This window comes from Plectropomus leopardus, chromosome 21 (genome assembly GCF_008729295.1).
Source record: "Plectropomus leopardus isolate mb chromosome 21, YSFRI_Pleo_2.0, whole genome shotgun sequence".
Classification (NCBI taxonomy): Eukaryota; Metazoa; Chordata; class Actinopteri; order Perciformes; family Serranidae; genus Plectropomus; species Plectropomus leopardus.
In genome coordinates this window covers 4753966-4775702 of record NC_056483.1, presented here as the reverse complement: position 1 = coordinate 4775702, position 21737 = coordinate 4753966, and positions in this window count along the sequence as shown.

Here is a 21737-nt window from a genome sequence, read left to right as displayed (position 1 = left end):
CAACAATTATAAAAGCAGTTGTTGCCATTGAAAAAACTTGGGTCTCAGACTCCCTCCAACAATGACATTTAAATATAATATGAAAAACAAAATAAAATCACACAAGTCAAAAGAAATGATGATATAAGATAAAAGGATAGAAAGCAGTGCAAGGGATAAATTATAACAAATATGAAAAAGAAATATGACATATTTTTTAATATATCCTATATCTAAATATTTTCATTTTACTTTTACCAGTTTTTAGCTAAATAATTTTACAATTAAGTAATGTATCAAAGGCAGCTTCTCGAACACCAACTTTACAGCATATTTTGTGTGTTCTTAATATAGGCGAGGCTGACTGGTGACATTATATTATCTCAAAGGTAAGGAAATGTACCTTTAAACCTCTCCAACGAAATGTTGGCAACGAAAGTGCAATATGCAGTAATGGAGGAAGTATTGGTTCTTTTCTTAAAGCATTTTGGAAATATACTTATTTCTTATTACTTTTAGGCTACCAGGTGCCATAAAATTATGACTTATGCAATTGTGTGCCACCATGTGATATTGGAGACATTTTTAGTATTTTTGTGACCAAAATCCATCATCCTCCAATCGCTCCCATCAACGCCATTTTGACGTAGCATAGGGACATTTAGTAATGAAGTATAGAGAACAAATCCCAACACCTGCAAAATGTCATAATGAAACACCCTAAGATATTTAAAATATCATCAGCCTTATTTTCATGTCATCCAAAACGTAACATTTTTCTGATGTCATATTGACATCAGATGCCAGCTGGGCTGAATGGAACCACTTCAAAAACTAGAGCTTATTTGGTGGAAAAGGGGCATTAAGGTGTTCTATGTAATGTGGTTTTCTTGGTAATATACCAAAAACTGTCCCACATTACCTGACTTCATCCCTTATAAAATTTTATTTGGAAAAGTCCCTCCAAATTTTACAGCACTTTGGTGAATGTACTTATTGTTCTCCAAAGCTGGCATCATGTGTAGCTATTTCAGAAACGGCACCTCCAGTTGTTGATTTTGAAAGTACTTGTGAAAATATTTGCCAGGAATAAATCTGCCAGTGGTCCAAAGTACTGCACCTTCAGCAATGGGTAAAGTGTATTCTGCATTTGAGCAGAGCTGTTACCTAATCCTATAGGTATATGTGTAATTCAGTTTATTTTAACTAATTAGGAATCTGCAGTCAAGTTAATTTTAATTTCAAAAACTTAATATAATTTGTGAAAAAGAATGGTGGATATAGAAATGTCGGCCATCTGTTCCTGTTTTTACTTCAGCTTTTGTATTAGTAAGCAAGGGGCAGGAACTTTTTCTTCTTCCTGCTCCTGTTTGTTCATGCAATGTATATAAGTGTTATGAGAAAAGCTTATAATGTTATTGTTTTGAAGATCATACAATGACATGAGAAAATAAACCAAATATGAATGAACGAAAAAGGTTGCATTAAGAAAAAAAAAACTTCCATGATAAAGCTTTACCTCATGATATCTTGTAGATGAACAGCAATTAGATACATGGTCCTAACATGGTGTATGGCAGAACACACAGCGAGCTGCTAATACCTCAATGTGCTCAAGTTTTTAATCAGCAGAAGCATTTCATCCTCTGTGAAATTTGAGCAACACTTGACTTCTCACCTCCCTTATAAACCTTCAACAAGAAGACAAGACTGATTTTAATTAAGAGAGCTCCTCTGCTCGAGGGTTGGTGTTACCTCGTTTTGTCAGCTGGTCTTGAGGCTCTGTGGAAGAATGCGTGTCCCGTATGTACAGTAAAGTTTGGCTCGACCACACAGGGCTCTAAATAGAGCTGGATTTGTTCCCAGTACATCCTCAGTCCCCTGTGTGCCCTTAGTCATCCCACTGTAGAGTATGTCCTAAAATATCAATAAAATAAAGAGCTATCGAATGCTGAAGCGTCTGTCTGGCTACGCCAGTCAGAATCAATGACAAATTGTATAATATGAAAAAAAACTCTTTGATACAAAGGTGGCATTGGGAAAAGTTTTATAACCAGCCAGCCCACAAGGTCAGCTATGTTGGTGGCAACAGGAGACAACAGGGGTCTATTTCAAAAAGCAGGTTTAACAAATTCGCGGTTTGGTGTGTCTGGCTCTGTGAGAGGGGAGGGGACAGAGAGAGACTCAGAGTTTGTTGAAGAAAACCAGCCAGTAAGCAGGTTTGGCTCATGGAGTCAGTTACCACAGTGCCACTGACTCAGAGTTTAAGTTTTTTCTCTTTGTGGATTGGAAAACCCAGAAATTCCCTCATCTCAAAATTAACTAAACCTACTTGCTGGAATATACCCAAGGAGATGAAACCAGCACTGCCTGGATTCCCTCTGTGGTCAAACCAGTTACAAACCCCCATCAACAAAAAGCATCAATCAATTTTGTTATGTGAGGCTTGTCAAGTATGAGGAACATTCGCCTATCAGATGTACTCTGAGTCCCCTTTTGAGAAAACCTCGTGATTTGGAGTTGTTTCCTGTAATGGACAGTTTGCTGCTCTCTCTGTGTTCCCCAGCTTTTAAGGCTTTTATCTAGGGCCAAGAGATACGACAACATTTGTTTTTAATCCAATACCAAGTAATACAGGGCCCTGGGCAGGAGCGAATGAGTTACTATGGTTATGGGTCTACGGTCTATGTCTGCTCAAAAATTGCCATTTTCTGGAAGTGAAGTAACGTACTTCGTCACGTCCCCTTATATGAGGACGGAGCATGCACAGAAAGAAAGCATCCAGAGACAATCAGCTTCATAATTTAAATGATACGAATTTTCTATTGATCATTTTATGAAAAGACCTCTGCAACCAATTGAAATTTGAATCAGTTTGGTCCTGTGTAAACTTACTGAGGTGTCTATATGGATCATGCTTAATCTGTTTGGGCTTTTAAACCTATTCTAATCAGATTAGTAGGCTCCATGTGAACGTGTTTACACAGACAGCCTTACTCTTCAAAAACAAATGGGTACATTACAGAAGAGAGCAACTGATGCAGTGGTACTGATCCTATTGACGCAAGAATCGATCTTCAAAATGAAAACGTAGTATCTGTAGTATTGACATTGTGGTATCGATCTGCCATCCCTTGTTTTATGTTTACAGCAAGGTTTTTGCCCAAGGTTAAATGTTCAATGTTTGTTTCTCTGCACAAACTAAAGGTGTGAATAAAACCAAAGATGTCCTTTAACACCCTACATGCTGCATTGGTAAAAACAAAAACACTATCTTTGATCACCTTCATCCCCTGTCTCTGTCTCAGCACAGCTTCCTATTTCCACCATCCCATTATCTCACCAGTCATCTCTTTGCTGTTGTGACAGCTGGGTGAGAGGAAAGATCATGCTGGGTACCATCATGTAACACAGATGTGACCACGCTCTCTTGCATGTTATGTCTCCCTGAAAACATGCTTTGAGAATATACGGCCTGGTTGCAGTCTGCAGCAAGGTCAGAAATGTCACAGCAGATTTACGTTAGTTACACTGTGCTGAGCCTGACATGATAAACATGTTGATGGCATATTGTTTTTTAAATGGATTTTATTGAACATATAAGGTGAGGGCAAAGAAATCAGGGTTAATCCTTTATGGTCAGCGCATAAGTCATGGTCAGCATGTCACACATATTTCCCCCCGGGCTTCTGACCAGTGGTGCAGCTTGTTGCATAATCGGGCATGGCAGGCGAGTGACGTGATGTATTATGGAGACAGGAACTACGCACACATCCATAATCGGAGTCCGAGGAGATGGCCGCCTAAATGCACACCTCTGCAGGATGCAGTCGATGGATCTGACGTTGCACTTCTGTGTGGTTGACAGGCAGGGTGAAATATGACCTTTAGTCAGGGACAGTGATGTCCATTTGCACAGAGGAAGGGATGCATCAACTTCACTGTACTGACGCAGTGTTACCTAACTGATTCAGTGTGGAGGGTGAAAAACTTTACTATTATTCAGATATGTCTGTGTGTTTTTGGAAAGTCAAACAAACATTTAAGGTAGAAAAACTACTGTTTTGAAAAAAGGATCTGACCACCATTTTCATTTAGTGGATAGTCTGGAGTTTTTAATCATATCCATGGCTGTATGACTAAAAGGGTCTGCCAGTCACAGCCGTGGGGGCCAAGGTGTCAGGGGCCCCTCCTTACTTTCACCTGCTCAATATCACTCAAATTAACAAGACACAAGAAGTGGTGGGTTCTTTTGCACGCGTGTGCCCATCTCATAATCCACCCATGATCATATCCTCTGATTTTCATCTGCAATTGAAATTTCCCAGTTATTATAAAATTGTAGATGTTCAAATCTGCATTTCTTTAGGACTTTAAGGCTTTTTTTGCCCATGGAAGACACAACAGATACCAGATAGACATTGTGGGAAGGTTGTTTTCCAACATGCTGTTTCCAGGGTCAATAATTCACTAACTATTGATCTGGGTTTTTTGCAATTGTCAGGGAATAAAGCCTTAATTATCACTCAGTTTGGGAGCATAGTCTTTTCTTTATCAAGTTATGGGGTGTCTTTTGGACAGGATGACTAACATCAAACCGTTGGTATTGATGTGGTTCTGTGTTTTTGCAGTAAAGTAATATCAGTGTCCTGATACTTTGTATCCCACAAAGATCCTTGTAGTTTCATGATATCTTTTGCATGAAAGGCTGAGTTTGTAGATTTTTTGATGAACAAACTGAGTTACTCTACTTAAGATTATATTATATATGTGTCCAGTGCTTCTGGAATACAAGTCTTTAACAATGAGCAGTCATTTTTGTAGTTCACGCTTTGTTTTTACCAGTATAATCAGTGTTAACTTCTCTGCCTGCTTTGTCTGAGGTTGCAAGTGAGTCAGGTGTGCAGCCTTTCAGTCCTAATTACTGATGCCTGTCACCTGGTGTGATTACCTGGTTTTAAAAGCCCCTCCTCCACCAGCAGCACTTTCCCTGAGCCGCTCTGACAGCCTGCAGGTTCTGCAGGAGCTCAGCTCCCCCTCACCACAATGTTTGCTTTTGATTTTCTTTTGAATATTTAGTGAACTCTCAGTTTGGTTCATTCAGCCTATGGTGTTGATAGGCTTGAAGAAGAACACTGTTTGAGAAATCACTCAGTCAACTGTGGTGACAGTCAGCGTTGTCCACACTCATGCTTCACAAGAGCAAAGTTCAGTTAGTAAAACTGCTCACATGTGTTGTTCATAATTTGAATTTTAAATAAATTTCCCTCCAAAAAATTAACCAATTTACATTTAAGTCATCCATAAAAAATACAATAAAATAAAACTTTATGATCATCATTCACTTGCAGATATTTCCCAGTGCTGGCTGGTCAGATGCTTAAACCCAAGGTGCTACAGAAGCCCCCCCCCCCCCAAAAAAAACAAAAGAAAAAAGAAAAAACTCTTTAAAAACATCAACAAGAGGAAAAAACAGGAAAAACAGATCAAGATATGGACTTTAAAGACTTGAAAAGGACCTATTTACATTTTTTAAGGCCCAGTGTCACACGTGATACATGTGAGTCTGATCTCTTCTGGTTCCAAACAAAAAAGACAAAATACCAAACTCGAGGCTTCAAAACAGAAACCAATAGGTGACGTCACTGTAGCTAAGTCTATTATTTATACAGTCAGTGTATATCTGATCATAAAGCTCCTTCAGATACTCACAGTAACTGGCCTCAGCAGCACTGGTAGCTGCGTTGTCTTAATTGCCGGTTGCACTAGCCACTGTTCAGTTCACCGTTCACCAAAAACATGTTCAATGAACACACCAAGAACACAGCCCTGGTGATGATAGACCATTTTTGCAGTGGGAGCTTTTGATGTGCAGAGGTTGTTTCGATCTCTGCTTGTGCGGTCCGGTGATTCACTTTCCGTGGGAGTTTGTGTTTTGCATCGAGGGAGTTCTTACTGTAAATGAACGCAAGAGGGACAATTGTGAGAAAAAGAGGTGCGGAGGAGAGTTGAAAGTTGGTTTAAACAAGATGGAAAGATGATTGTTAGGTGGATAAACAGGAGTACAGTTTTGTTCCTTAAGGTCGCACTGCCTTCAGCTGTCAATCCATGTTTCCTGCTATTCGCTGCTGTTACTTTAAAAAACATTCTTCAAATGAAAAAGTAAATAAGCAACATGAATGACACATTCATTTCATATCTGCTCCTGTAGCAAAACTCCTCATGCCCACAAGCAGAATCTACAAGTCATCAGGTCAAAGATAGGACTCAGGAGGCCCTCCACTAAGTACTAAGCATTTTTCAAACTGTGAGCAAGAATGGCTTTATGAAAACATTTCAACGGCAAATTTCCTCTGTAATTTCCTCCTCTCTGTCTACATTGCAGTTTCATATAAACACCCACTTTTCAAAAGGAGTGCTTCACTGACATATGTGCAATCTCCTGTGACTAACACGTGTTTCATTATATTCCTCCTATATTGTTTGATTAGGAAATAAATGTTTCAACACACTCTGACCTTTAACCTGGTGATATGACGTAAGAGATTCATCTTAATTCTTTGTATAAACCACATGCTAGTGTGTACTTTATTTCCCAGACATGCAAGAATTGGCAAACATTGGCCCTGTGAGTGACACCAAAACCTCTACAGGCAAAAGTCACTGTGTATCAAACATTAAATTGAAGCTAAAAAAGTATTTTCTTGTATATTTTTGGAAAATCGTATAAATTTATCAAAAAATGCATTCCAAAAATACAAAGTTTATTTCTCTGGTTGGAGCAAGGACACTTTGGGACAACAGGATATTTGCCTCAAACATCAACAACAGTGTTTTTACATGTTAATCCATGGGGGATGCTGGTGGTCAGAAAGTATGTCAATAAACAGAGTAAGAATGCAAATATTCATTCAAGGGCGACCACTTTATTTAGTTTCCCACAAGGAAACGCAGATAAACACAAACATTTTTTTAATCCTGTCCATTAGCTGAAAGTCTATATTAATCCCATTGTGGCCTCCTTTTTTGTCTTATTGCACAAATCACAAGCAGGTCTGCTATTTTGTTAAAAAATAGTACCTTACATTTATTCTTACGAACAAAATCGCTCTGTGTGAAAATATATCTTGCAATAAGAGTGTCACATTTGACATTCTTGTTCACACAGAGCTTTTGAAAATAGACACACAAAAAAAACCTGGGCATGTCTGTTGGCGTGCAGCTCTGCATGAGGACATCAGTATGATTCTGAATTATCCACATACTCTACTGTAGCTCTAACTTTAATGAGATCATGGGATAATCCCTGTTAACTGCAGGGTCATGCTACCGCTGAACCAAACTGACAATTACACTGTGGGTCATTAGTGACATATGGAGCATTCACTGACACACTATGTTCGGCATCTGTTGATGTTGTTATTCATCAATTATGCCTGTCATGATCAGGCTGGATAATAATGACTGCATTTTGTGGGTTTTAGACTCTGTATAGCCTCCTCTCCCCTGTATTTTCATAATATAGTTTGGTCCACCAAACCTGGTGTGCACTGTAATTTGCTAACAGGGCGATGTGTGTCGGTAGAGCTCCCAACTGAAGACAGAGGCCAGCAGCACCATGTCAAACGGCATGTCAGCGAGAACAATATTGCATCACAACAAACTTATATATAAACCCTGTCTCCTAGAAATGACATTTGTATCATTTGAATGTACCTAACTTGCATTGAAATCACTATCTGCATTACATTCAGAAACCTTTCTTTGAGTTAATAAAACACTGCATTTATGTACTGCGATGAATAAACAAGTAGGTCAGGGCAGACATACCAAGTGCAGGACTGTAAGACCAGACTCTCATTTTCGTGTCCAGACTCCTGTGTGCGGCCACAAAAGCACTTTGTTTGGGGTAAATATTAACAAAATGCAATAAAAAAATAATGCTGCAGTTGCTATCAGTGGGTAATGTCAGCAATGTTGCCTGTTTTTGAGGACTGAAATACCTTCAGAATCAACATTTTATGTGACTTGGTATGTTAATTAACAACATTTTCAACGTAATTTGTTAAGAATTACATTTCTCCCAAAAAATGTATTCGCTGTTTTAAATTAGTTGTAATTTCTGGTAGACAGGGCTGCTATTGAGCAGTGCATCTCAGGCTTTGTTGCGTTTTTCACTGAAAACAATTGGCAGCGTGGGAAGCCAGTGAGGGATCATTGCACGAGTAACTCATACTGCTCCATTGGGACACTTGCCTGGATGATGTGGGAATTAGCATGAACATTTGTGCACTTTACACTCTGTCAATGACTTCCCAATGAAAAGGAGCAGCTGCATATGTCTCTTTCGAAGCTCAGGCCAACAAGAAACACCGTGTGGGGTCTCAGATGTCACTAATACCAACTGTGCTTACAGTGGATTCCACCAGCATCTTACAAACAAGTTGAGCCTGTGCCACTGGATGTTCTAAAAATCCCTGGTTGCCATCATCCAGAATAATTTTACACTTTACACCTGGATTATGTCCAAGAGGATATATGCTTGTTTCTTTGTTTCTTTAGCAATCCAGGCAACATGAGTATCCGGTTTGTTACGGACAGCTGTGAGCATGAAACACTTTCCTGTCTGTTGTTTCTAAAGGTCTATCTCTCTTCCAATGAGAGAGTTATTCATGTTTTTATTACCTCTCAGCTAGATAATTGCAGTTCTTTGTATGTGGGTGCAGACACACGTTCTCATCCCAAACTGTCAAATGTTGCCACTTTGCAGTGGACTTCCCCGTCTACATATTACCCTCTAGATCTCCTGCGTCTGCTGCTGATGCTCCGTTACTGTGGTGTCAACAAAAGCACAAGGTGTGATTAGGCTTAGTGGTTGTGTTTAGGCAACAAAAGCACATGGAAAACAAATCCTGGGATGTCAAGAAAATCACATGCTTAGGATTAGGTAACAAGGGCACAGATGATTTAGGTTTAAGAGGCACAAGCAAACACCAGACTCTTGCTTGAAAGTTTGGGGTTTGTTGGATGCATCCACCGCCCCTCCCACTGGACCCTCATGCTCCTTATATTACATCATTACCTGCAGCATTTCAACCTGACGCCATCCAGCAGCATCACATGCAGACGCGTCAGGCTCCAACCGGTCATTCTCAACTGATATTGCCCGTCCTTGTATCACGCTGCTGCAAATGTTTTTTGGCATTAGGATCTTATTTCCAAACCACTGCAAAAGTGACGGTATTTGCCAACTTTGGAATGAGAACGCTGCTCCCAGATGCTCCCAGATGTAGGCACAAAAAAAGCAGCAAACAAGCCTTTGCGATAGCTGTCCCTAAGCTCTGGAACCACAAATAAAAACTGCTCCAACTATAGAAACCTTTTAGTCGCTACTGAAGACGCACCTCTTTTCATCGTCTGTTGTGCTGCAATTTGCCCTATTATTTTTATTTTTTCTTCTTTTTCTATTGTACTTTGCTTCTGTATTTATCTGTTTTTGTATTAAAACGCTGTTCAGCATTTTGGTCAACTGTGGTTAATATTTATTGTACTATACATATAAAGTCTGACTTGATTTGACTTAATCAGAGAGCCTAGTAGTTGAGTTTGAGCTGACAGTCCATGCATAAGCTGTATGACATAACATGTGTTACCGACCATGTGCTGTTTGGCGTAATGTCCCTCATGCTGATATCATTTGACAAACATGACTATATTTTCTACTGATAACAGCGAGAATGGGGGTGTTGATAGTGGAGGGGTGTGTCACCTTGGGAGGCCGCCCTACTTGCCTCGTACAGCTCGGGAATAACCTTATCTAGGTCACCTACACAGAACCTCACTACCTCCTCCTCCTCCCGCTCCACTGGCCACGCTGATAAGAAGAATGAGTCCATTCAGCGAGGCTATCAGGCCGGCGCTTTGCTTAGCGAGCGGGAGCCAGACCTGCACCGGTTCCAGCCATTTCTTTGTCCGTTTGATTGTTAGTTTCTTGACTCTCTCTGTCGCTCTTTGTCCCTCAGTTTTTCTCACACACACAAGGAGACAAACTTTTTGAGGTGGAGAGATGTTTCGCCTGAACAGATAACAACAGTCTCTTATTCACTTTCTCATCCCATCCTCCCTTTGTTCTCTTTTGTCCCGGTCACTCGGCCAAAAAAATCTTCTTCATGTTATCCACTGATTTCCCCCTTTCATTGCTCCAGACCACAGTCAAATTAATCCACCCATGGGCCGGATTTCTGTTCATGCTCCCCTGCTCCCTCGGTGGCAGGCTGGCTAGCATTACCCCGGGAGTAGGGTTTCCTGTAGATCTGCAGGAGGGCATGTCTCTCACATTACCACCTGTTAGCCAGTATTTATGAAGGGAGATAAATGCAATGGGAAGACTGTACGGCAACATTTGAAGCTCAGCTGTTCGTTTAAAAAAATGTGCTCAATGCAAAAGGTTTTATCTTGTAACAAAGTCCTCACTGATGTCACAGCTTTGATAATGTTTTGTTATTTTAAGCGGGAGTGTAGGATTTTTTCTTTCATGATGATAATTATATTTAAGTGGTCAGAGTATGACTGCCATTAAAGGTGTGTATGTGTTTGTTTTAGATTAAATATTAAAGATCTAATGTTTGCTTTCTGTTGAATTGCACATGCTATCAGGAGATTAGCGTAATCTTTTATTTTAGTCATCATTCTCTTTGTAAATTATTTGGTAGCTTTTAATTCAAAGATTATGTGGCTGATAATATACTGACCTCAAAATCTGTCAGTTGGAGGAGAGAGGAATGATTTAAAAATAAAGTACAAGATCAATTTTCCTTATTTAGTTTTGGAAGAAATTTGTCCACAATTACATCAGATCCATCATATGGTAAAACACTGAACTTTTTTCGCTTTGGAAATACACAAAGATTAAAGATAACTTCAGCACGTATCACACAAACGTCTGTCACCACACCACCACTTCGACAAAACACCACAACAACTGTCCGTTTTTCTTTGGAGTCCCTTTCATTTCAGAGGACTCTTGTCTGGCGCCATATATATAAGGAAGGAAATTCCTTGAAAGTAAACAGCAGCTTAGAGAAAGATCACGCCTTTGATAGACCAACACAGCCTAAATAGCTTCAATAAGAGCCTCTAAAGATGGAGGAAATGTGTGCTGAAACACGGGATGATGAGGTGATAAAGTGCAACAGCCGCGGCCCTCATCGGCTTACTAGATGACGGAGATTCTGAAGGTCCCACCAGGACAGACGATACACATCACACACATGAAGCACATGTCGCATTATCTAACATGTTCAAAGTCTCAATGCAAATGCATACCTAAAGTCAGCCATGATTAATGACACGCCAGATGAGCGATGATAGCATTGTGGTCCTTTGAATAATCACAATTTGGTACATTTCAAAAGGTACAACCTGGATTATTCATCTGCAGAAGACAATAAGTCATTAGGAATGCCGTTCATTTCAACACTGTCTTGGAAAGATTAACTGAGCAAACTTTCTTGATTACTCACTAAAATATGGGGACGCAGTGAGCAACTTAAGGAGAAATTTGGCAAAATTTAGCCAAAAAATTGTGAAAAGTACTAGAAAATAATCTAAGAAACAAACAAAACTCATCCAAAGATAAATTTAAAAAAGAAAAAAAAAAACTAAGACAAACAAGATAATGACCTAAAAAAAATGTTTAAATAATAATATTTCTGTAAAATAATTAAAATATAATTAAGGTACTAATAAACATAGCTTATTTTTTACATTTTTCCCTTGTATTAAAAAGTGTAGTTTTCCAAATTAAAAAACGTCTTGTCAAGTTGCTCACTCACTTTTCCTCCATATTTTCATAACAAAGCAAAGCAAACCAAAATTTCTTTGGGTTTAAATCTTCGTGAAGGTGTCTGAACACAAGTGTTGTTGATCCAGGTTTCATGGGGTTAATTTAATGGTGAAATACCTTCCAGTGGCTACTGCATGGATTATGTTTACAATCTAGTAAGTGGGACATCCTTATACTGGCCATAGAGATAAGATTGTGGGCGGATGTTTGGGTGGACAGACCAAAGGATGCTAACATCAAAGATCAGGCCTTGCATCTCCCATGACGTCGGTTTGAGGCTACTGAAGACCTCGGTAAAGGTTAGGCAAAGGTTATGGTTTTGGTTGAATATTGAAAAGGTAAATGTGCTGTCTCCTGCTTCCAGTCAGTGTTGATTTATCTGATATTTCACCAACGTATCCCACCCCAACTCATCAAATATCACCACTTTGTCAGTTGACCATCATGTCAAAATATGGCGCCCCAGGTATCTGTCCATGTCAGTTTTGGATGTTCCCAGACAGCGTGCAAATTTTACTCCTGTTGCATGCATTGTGTACTTTTAAAAAACACTTCTGTTTTCACTGGAAATGTACAGCTTCTGCATGTTACAAATTTATATAATGAATGCCGTTACAGGTGAAGAGGTGTTTTATGTGCTTTTTTGTTTCTTTTTGTTTGTGCTTTTCCATGAGCTAACTTTCCCTCCTCCTCACCATGCAGAGTGAATGAGCACACCTGAGCTTAATCAGCTGATTAGGAGTGTGCAGTACTAAAGGACTGAAGAAGCAGCAGAATAGTTGGAGCCAGTGGGTCAGTGTGGTAGTGTGGGTGCTGTGTGTCAGCTTGCAGACTGCAGACTGAAAAACCTAGTTGTAGTGCAATAAATTGGTGATATTTACTCTGTTTTGGAGAGAGGGTGTTACCTCATAAAAGCACCATAATTTTAATGCAAGTCAGGAGCTGATAAACATATTTATCAGGAAGGCAAATTAGCCCAGTCTTCGTTATCTGCCACCTGTTTATCTGCAACAACATTACCCAGACACATTTGTTGTCATCAGCGTCACACTGACTGAAGCTTCTGAGGAAGCTGGTATTTAGCCTCAGACATGTGGGCACAGAAGGTTTCATCAGCATCAGCAGAGATAACGTTCCTGTTAAATACTCTGAAACTGACTTTTACTCTGATTCTTACGAATTATGAGGGCCTGACGTGACATCTGACATCAAAGAAATATTGAGTGGTTTCTTGCATAACCACTCAGTGTCCACCCTCAGACAGTCCTCAAAGCATTCAGGTTAACAGAGATGGGTGTGGGATGCTGACAAACACAGTTGTTCAGCTGTCATCATCAGACAAACAGCAATGGAAAAGAATGGGAACAACTATGTACAGTACTTCTAATGCTTGATAAATGTGTTTAGTTATGTGGAGGGATAATTACATAAAAGATGTGGATGGATAGTAATTAATTAAAATGAAAGGTCATGTCTGCATGGATGGAAACATAATATTTGGCAACTAAAGCTAAATAGGAAACAAGATATGTTCATAAATCACCAACAAAAACCCTGCATGTGTATATTGCTGCATGTAATATGAAATCACTGTGCATATATCACTGACAACTTGCTGCTGCTGTGTAGCTATGTAAAGGTTAATGGTTTACCAGGTTATCCTTGTTCACAAGCTGACAGAGTTAATATGTAACAGTAGTGACAGCCTGCATGCTGGTCGTATTTTAAATCTAATATTTTTAAATTGACCAACTCTTAATTTGTTTTCAAAGCTGACTCTGAGCTGCAGAGAAATGTATCTGATGCTTCACAGGGTGCGGCTGTGCCAAATTTCTCTGGCACCATATGTTGGTTCTCTGATAACATGCAGTTACTCTGATAACGTACTATATGTACTTCTTAGGAAGAGTGAGAGGGTAAATGACCACCAAAAATTACTGTAATCTGTAAATGAACTGTTCAAGACAGAAAAAGTGCCAAATTTTGTGCTTTTATTTTATTTTGCTTTGTTTATTTGACATCGTAACTGTTATTTTGCCTCAAAACAAAAAACACACACCTTAGAAAAAGGTAAGAGAAAAACAAAAAACCTTTTTACCACAAAAATGTTAATTTAAACATTTAGTGGCTGTCATGCATCTTCCTGAGTATGAGTAGTCATCTTCCAATTGCAACTTTAACAGGACATGGACAAAATGTCCTTAAAGTGCTGTCAAAAATGTTAATAAAAACTCTTTCAAACTGCAATTCCAAAATGGTCTTAAATCTGTAAAATATTTTCCTACTCACATTTTCAATCATATAATGAATGTCATTTCAAGCACAAATGTATGCAACGTATGTCAGTATTTACATTCTGAATAATTCACACATTTATTAAACTCTTTCATTCTCAAAAAAAATGGCTTGCTTTGGTTGTATAACAGTGGATGAAGCAGTATGTGCCCACACTACAAGAGATTCTGCAGCATGTCTGTGCAGTGTAGCACAAACTAAATGCAGTCCCTCGCCTGCAGGCCCAGTGGCTGTACAAGAGAACACGAAATGACAGCTTCATTGTAAATCTGACATATCGCTGTGCAAGAGGAAGACCCCGGGGGTCAAAGTGGTAAATCTGTGGGACGTTGATGCAGGCATGTTTGTGTGTATATGTGTGTGTGGATGGAAGAAGGAAGAGGGAGATAAACAAAACCTACTCACAAAGAATGCTCAGACACATGCAAAATGAGGTGGTGTGTTGTTATATTTAGTTTCTGAGCTACAACACAGCAGTCTAATACAGTGACTCACTGTTGACATCAAAGTATATTTGTCCACAAATGTTCTACCTTTTGTTGTAGAACATGTTTTCCAGTCTCTAATGCACTGCATCTCTTAAGCACAACCTCCAAAGTTTATGCAAAATGAGCAACAACAGGTCGCCACTCACTTTTCTACAGTTTATTCTATGTCACGATAGCAGAAAACGGGTACATTTCATTCATGCAAGAAAAGGTTCATTAACAATTAAAGGCACCCCAAGGAGTTTATGACCACTAGCGGCACTATGAAGCAATGCTAGCCTTAAAAAAATGAAGAAAAAGAACATGAACAGGACACTATAAATTGTAATGTTGTCAGAATTTGAATGGCAATGTTTTTGGGGATCTTACCTCACTGAAATCATTTTGTTACTTAGCCGAGCCTACATATCAAATTGCCTAATGAACAGGTAATAAAAATGGAATCTACCTCAAAGATTGGCTATGTCCAATGAATTGTGAAAACATGAATTTAGCAGCTTTTATCAAGTTTATTTCAGCTTTTAAGTGGGCTCTATCGGGATTGACTCTGTTTTGGAGCCAGCCTCAAGTGGCAATTCAATGTACTGCAGTGTTTCTTTCTTCTGCATTTGCTTCATTTTTCAGCCTTGGAGTCATTGTCCAGAGAATATCTTTTTTTTAACTTAATACTTCATTTTTTCAGATATACCAATAAAAGAAATTAGTCACAAGACAAGGTCATTTTTTTACTTTTTCAGACTGCTCGTTTTTGCTTTTCATCATCATATTTTGATCTCCTACTTTGCATTTCCATGGAATATTATCTAACAATATGAATCTCACTTTCATTAGGGTGCTTCCCATGTGACATAGAAAAATCTCACTTGGACAAAAAAGAAAGGAGGGATGCTTGAAAATGGGTTTATCCAAAATTATGTAACAGCAGAACTGTGTGCTTCCCCTCTGCTGGGTTGATGAGTTGCTCTGATGTCTTTGCAGATAATGATGATTGCACTTAATTATCATGCAGCAATACACAGAGGCATCGGGAAGCTGGTCGGACTGGGTGTTGTTTTGCCTCATGTGTGATGCTGTTGCCAAATCTGCTGCATAAGCCTGCTGACCTGAATTCAATTTGGATGCTCATTTTTTTATCCCATTGACACACACACTGCTCAGGGGTTTGCAACAGTAACAAATGCTTATATTTAAGAAGACTGCTTTATGAGTATTTTTTTCTGCGTTAATTTAATATTTCACGTTAATTTATGGAGAGCAGATATATTTTGCATGACATTTCTTTGACCTACACATCTGATGTCGCCACAACAGTCAACTTATCTGTCCAGCTCTAAAACCAGATACTGACTGTGTCTCCATGTTGGCAAAGCAAACACAAATGCGTCTGTCATTTGAAGTAAAAACAGACAGAGTAATCGGCCGGCTGATTGCCATCACACTTCCTCCCCAGTGAGCTTCAGAGTGAGCGTGAGGGCAGCATGGACCAGCCTTCTTATGCAACTAGACAATATCTGTCTGGCACCGACATATCTAGCTAGTGTACAAATACCATGAGACATGAGGGAACAGGTTTTTCCAACAAAAAAAAAAAAATAGGTGTCATGGATAATGATCAAGCATTTATCTGTTTGTACATCACACAGTGCATGGAGTGGTCATCAGAGTTTATAGGGTCATGTGATGCAGAGTCACGCGTATGTATAAGGACTGGAAAAAGAGAAAAGAAACCCTCTAAACAATGTTTAAATCGAAAATATCTCATTAGTAAAGCTGAACAGCTACATAATGTTAATAAGTCAGTTATTGTGTGGAACCGTTTATATTTTGTTACTATCTGTGTGCCTGTGTGCCCTCTGGACACATGACCAAGGGTCCTCTTAGGTGGGGCCCTTTAGGGTGTCCTTCTGGGAGAGAAAATGCGATAAAGTGCCCACACAGGTCTCAATTCAGTGGAGAAAATGGGTGCAGGGCCATCTAAGGTGCCCTTCCACTGGCAATAATGAGATAAAGTGCTTTTGGGCACCTGGTAATAGAGAAAATTAGGTGCAGGGCTTTCTAGGGTGTCCTTCCAGTGAAGAATTTGTGATAAAGTGCCCTATAGGGTGCCTTCCCAGTGGAGAAAATGGGATGAAGGTCCATGTAAGGTGCCCTTCCAGTGGAAAAGATGTGATAATGTGCTTTCTAGGTTGCTCTTTCAGTGGAAAAAATGGGATGAAGTGCTTTCTAAAGTGCATTTTTCAGTGGAGAAAATACTATAATGGGCCCTTTAAGTTGCCCCTCTAGTAGAGAAAATGGGATGCAGTGCCATGTAAAGTGCCTTTCCAGTGGGAAAAAATGGGGCTGTGTGCCTTTTAGGTTCTCACATTGGAGAAAAAGGGATACAGGGCCATATAAGGTGACCTTTCAGTGGAGAAAACACAATAAAATACCTCATGGGAGCCTTTCCAATAAAGCCAACATAATAGAGTGCCCTCTTAAGTGGCCTTTCAGTGGAGAAAATGGGAAGCAGGGTCATCTCAGAAAACCTTGCAGTGGAGAAAATTAGATTGCAGTGCCATTTAGGCTGCTCTTCTGTGTGTTGTTGCCCCATCACATTTACTGGTGTCCATTTAATTTAGCCTAAGTTTGCCACTGGTCTGTTTGTATCTCTAAAAATGCTTACATAGCTTATTGTTGTCTCAGGCTGACCATCTGCCTCTTATATGTTGCGAAGGTGTGTTTTTTTTTGTTGTTTTTTTTGGTGTTGAAATTCAAAATGAGGCAAAGTTCAGTCACGCATTGTTTCCTGCCACCTGTCAATAAAGGTGCATGAACCTTTAAATAAGGGAAAACTTGTTCTTACCCCCAACGAGCTAAATGGTTGTTTCAGAGGCTAATATTTTGAGTCACAACACAACTCTGTTTTCAGGTTTACAGGGATTACATCAGTCTATTTCCTCCTTCTGCTCAAATCACCACCGTTTTCCTTAAGATGATTATGCATGAACAAAGGTCTGCATTTATGAATAATTAAGACAGCTTTAATTGTGTTAATTCAGGGTGGTTTGCACCTGAGGCTTAGTCATAGTTCTCAGAAATTTAACCCCATCCAACACAGCACTCCTTCACTGCTGCTGTTTCTTAGAGAAACAATAAAAACCGTTGTATTAATTTGCTGAGCTGGTGAGTGTCTCGCTCTCAGTTGTGTGTCAAGGTCGTTCTTAAGATCCGTCCTTAGAAAGTAGATCTCATTATCTTAATATAGCACACAATGACTTTAATCCAAAGCCTCAAACACACAGTGGCTGGTTGTAAATCTGTCAGACTGCGTGCTCACTGACCATTAAATATCTGAGGCAGACACATTTAATAAGATTTAAGTTTTCACCTCAGACTTAAAACCTGATTCTGTTGGTCAAACAGCTTGTTAGAGTGTCCAAAAGACCTAAAGCCAGCATGCAAACTAGACAGAAACATTAATTGATCAGATGGGGAAACAAGGCATGAAGAAATATGCACGGTAAAGCTTTCTGTAGTGGGTCCCTTAGCAGGAAATTTAATCAGTGTTGGTTGGGGCCGAAGACTACAAGTTTTAAATTTATCAGCTGTCTATAGCCAGCTTCTTATCTCTGCTTAAGGTTAGCATCTTGAGGCCACTAACAGGCAGTCATTTGCATTGCGGGTAAATAGCAGCAGGATTTAAGTAGGAAGAAGAATGAATGGAAACGGTATCTCTGTTTCTGCTGCATCAATCTTGCTCCTGTGTTTTTTTTCAACACATTCTCATCCCAACTCGTCAAGTAGCATCACATGATCAGTGGCCTATCATGTTTACATATGACACGCTAGGTATCCTTTTGTGTATGTTGTCAACATTCCAGGACGGTGTGTTGATTTAGCCTGTTAATTGCATCATATCTTTTCAAAATACACTTCTGCTCCAGGTGAAAGTCCACCTCCCCTCCCACACGCCCTATAGGGACTTTCCAGCTCCTTATATTGCATTGTTATCAGCAGCATTTCTAACTGATGGCGTCTGGCAGCGTATCATACTGCCATGAAAGGTGCCATCCGGCTGCATTATAAAGTGAAACCAAACAGCCGCATATCATACCGCAATGAAAGTGTACACTGATGCTGCTTGGCGGCCTATCACACTGCTGCAAAAGGCACCTTTTTGCATCAGTGTCTGATGCCAAAATCACTGACCACGTACAGCATGGGACTACTTGGAAATGAGAATTTTTTTTAACTGTGCCTTATAAGTCCAACAATTTTAGAGAGTGCGGTGCCTAAATGGTGCAGTGGCTTTTAAGTGGCTAGGGTGATACAGATGCCAACATATGACAGAGAATGACTGTTCCTTTACTGAAAGTTAATGATCAGCACGCTGTTGCTGTATTTCGTTCAATCTCTGTTTGTCTTAAAGTCTTAGCTTGGGGATAGAAGCTGTAATGCCAAATGCACAAAGAGGATTAGTATATGGCAAAGTTCAACGAGGAAAGAATAAGCCTTGACCTTGTGTATCCACATTAGTTGGGGTGGCCTTAATGCATGTTTTACCAAACATCACCTCTGCCTCAAAACATCAGCTTATGTCTTGTCACCACAATGCTTTTTTGCTACATCATGCTAATGCTGATAGTAACACACACTACTACACCCAAATCTGTAAGGTGTATTGTTGGTTCGCAGGTACAGTACAAAAGCCCCATGAAGATAAGATACGGAGAAACATTATCGATCTGTGTTGAGAAATGAGGTCATTGCAGCAGTAAAGGTTTGGGATTGGGCAGTGAGGAAACTAGAGTACACAAAAAGCATAAAGCAGGCAGTTAAGTGAGAAAAAATGGCTAAATATAGCATCTTAAAGGGACAGTCCACCCCCAAATCGAAAACACATATTTTTCCTCTTGCCTGTAACACTATTTATCAATGTAGATGTGAGTTGAGTGAGAGTTGAAGGTATCAGCTGTGGAGATGTCTAGAATTCACCCCTGAGCTAGCTAACATTATAGCTCATCTAAGGAGGACACTGATAATGTTTAAAATCTCGCACTGTCAGTAGAGGCACCCCTCTTTCTGCACAGTGATACAGCTGGCGGATGTACCCCTGTAAAAGAAAATAGTTCCGACATGCATCTACATGTACCTACCTATCTATTCTTTGAGTATCATCAGATTTAATAAAGTTTGCTTTTGTAACCTCCATCAATGGTACCAGTATAACCACAGGACTAATTATGAAAATGGTGCCCATTTTTATAGAAGAACTGAATACAACCAAATGAGATAATAGATAACAGGGTTTCTAGGAATCTGACACCCTGCAGTTATCAGTGTTCTCCTCATTTGTTAATGTCTTCAACACATAATTCATCAGCCATCCTTTAAAAATTAATGTACCGTATGGTCACGATTCAGTTACTCTCAGTACTCTGCATGTCCCAACTATTATCCCAAACCCCATGTTAGACTGCAGCATAGAAAATAATGATGCACTGACACAATAAATCCCATTGGGCAGATTTGGCACACTATTAAAATACAGGAAATTGTATAAAAATAAAAATGTACACAAATGCAAAAACCACCAGATTTTATCTCAGAAAAGGTCTTTTGTTGCACAGTATTTTGAAGGACTTAATGTTTTCTTTAATAACAGATGGTCTTCCTGGCAGATGGAAAATCTCCCACTTCACCTGAGGAAGACCATCTGTTCGAAACATTTTCAGTCATATCCACATAAAATAAAACAAGGTACAAGGCCGCGCTATGTTGCTATTTCTCCTCTTCTTAGTCCCCAAACAAATTCAGCACAAGCACACAGACACACTGCTGTCTGGCTTTTGGCTCCTATAGAACGAAGAATGCTTTCTTGCCAGTGAACCAGGGGGAGATGTGTAGCTGTGAGCCAGAAATAACGGGTGTGGGGGATTCAGTGTACACACTCTATGTGCCAAGTCTCCCCTCAAATAACACTGTTGTGCACCCTGTAAATGGGAAGCACAGAAACAAGGCCAGCTCCCTATTGTGCGCTTCCCGCTGCAGCCAGAGTGAAAGCACAGAGATCGCCTGCAGTGATGCACAGTTCCACCAATTTCCCCTCAATTTGCAGTGTATGGTAACAAGATGTGGCAAGTTGAAATCTAGAGTTTTGTCAGTGAATGTTAAACAGGCATAATGATTTCAGCACCTTTGTTTTTTTTTTTCTTTTTGTTTCTCATCAACACCTGCCACCCGTTCATCACCCATGGGTGGGTGTGAGCAGGCTAAACCAGCAAACAAAGGGTGTTAAAATTCTACTCACATCTTCAGCAGACTCATTTAGCTCTTTAATCTCCAAAACCATTTACAGAAATTTAGTTTAAGCAACCAATTTTTTATTATTGACTGCAATAACATACATTTTATTCATTTCAAATGAATTCAACCGAAACGTTATAGTTTTCATTTCATTTTAGAACTAAAATAAGCACAAGTTCTTCTGCTGTTAGATCTGTCAACTTTAATAACTCATCAAATCAGTGTAAGTGATTAGTAATATTCCCTGCATGCATTGTTTGAGAGCTGAAACTCTCAAAACTCTTTTGTCAACAAATGCTTTAACCTATATGGTCACACAGGTTGTCTGTTCCTAAAACGACGCACAGAATTGCCTAAATGAATGCACCCACCAATAGCAGGACAGCAAAACGTCCTGATATCTAAATTACAGAATCGATTGTTTGCCAGTGACTCCAAAAACAACATAAATGACCATAAACATTTGCAGTTTTAAACACGTGGTTACCATGCGACAAAACTAGGTCTAGAAAAAAAGAAATGATGGTTTGGAATAAAATAAGCATGTTTGTAACGTAACTTTACATAAGCATGTTACATTGACATCAGTATGTTATGTACATAAGTTATACTAACTCAATGTTGTTTTCACATGGGACACAAACAGCAGCCACACTTTTGTTCGACCCATCCATCCTGACACGCTCCTAATGTGGACTTTGTCGTTCTTGAAAAATACGCCACCTGACTTCATCCTTTTATCCATCATAATTACAGTGAGATTTGTTCCCTGTAGGCTTTGATTTTATTATGCAATTCTGTCTGCAACCATGTTCGATATTCTGGGGAAACTGAACATTCAATTT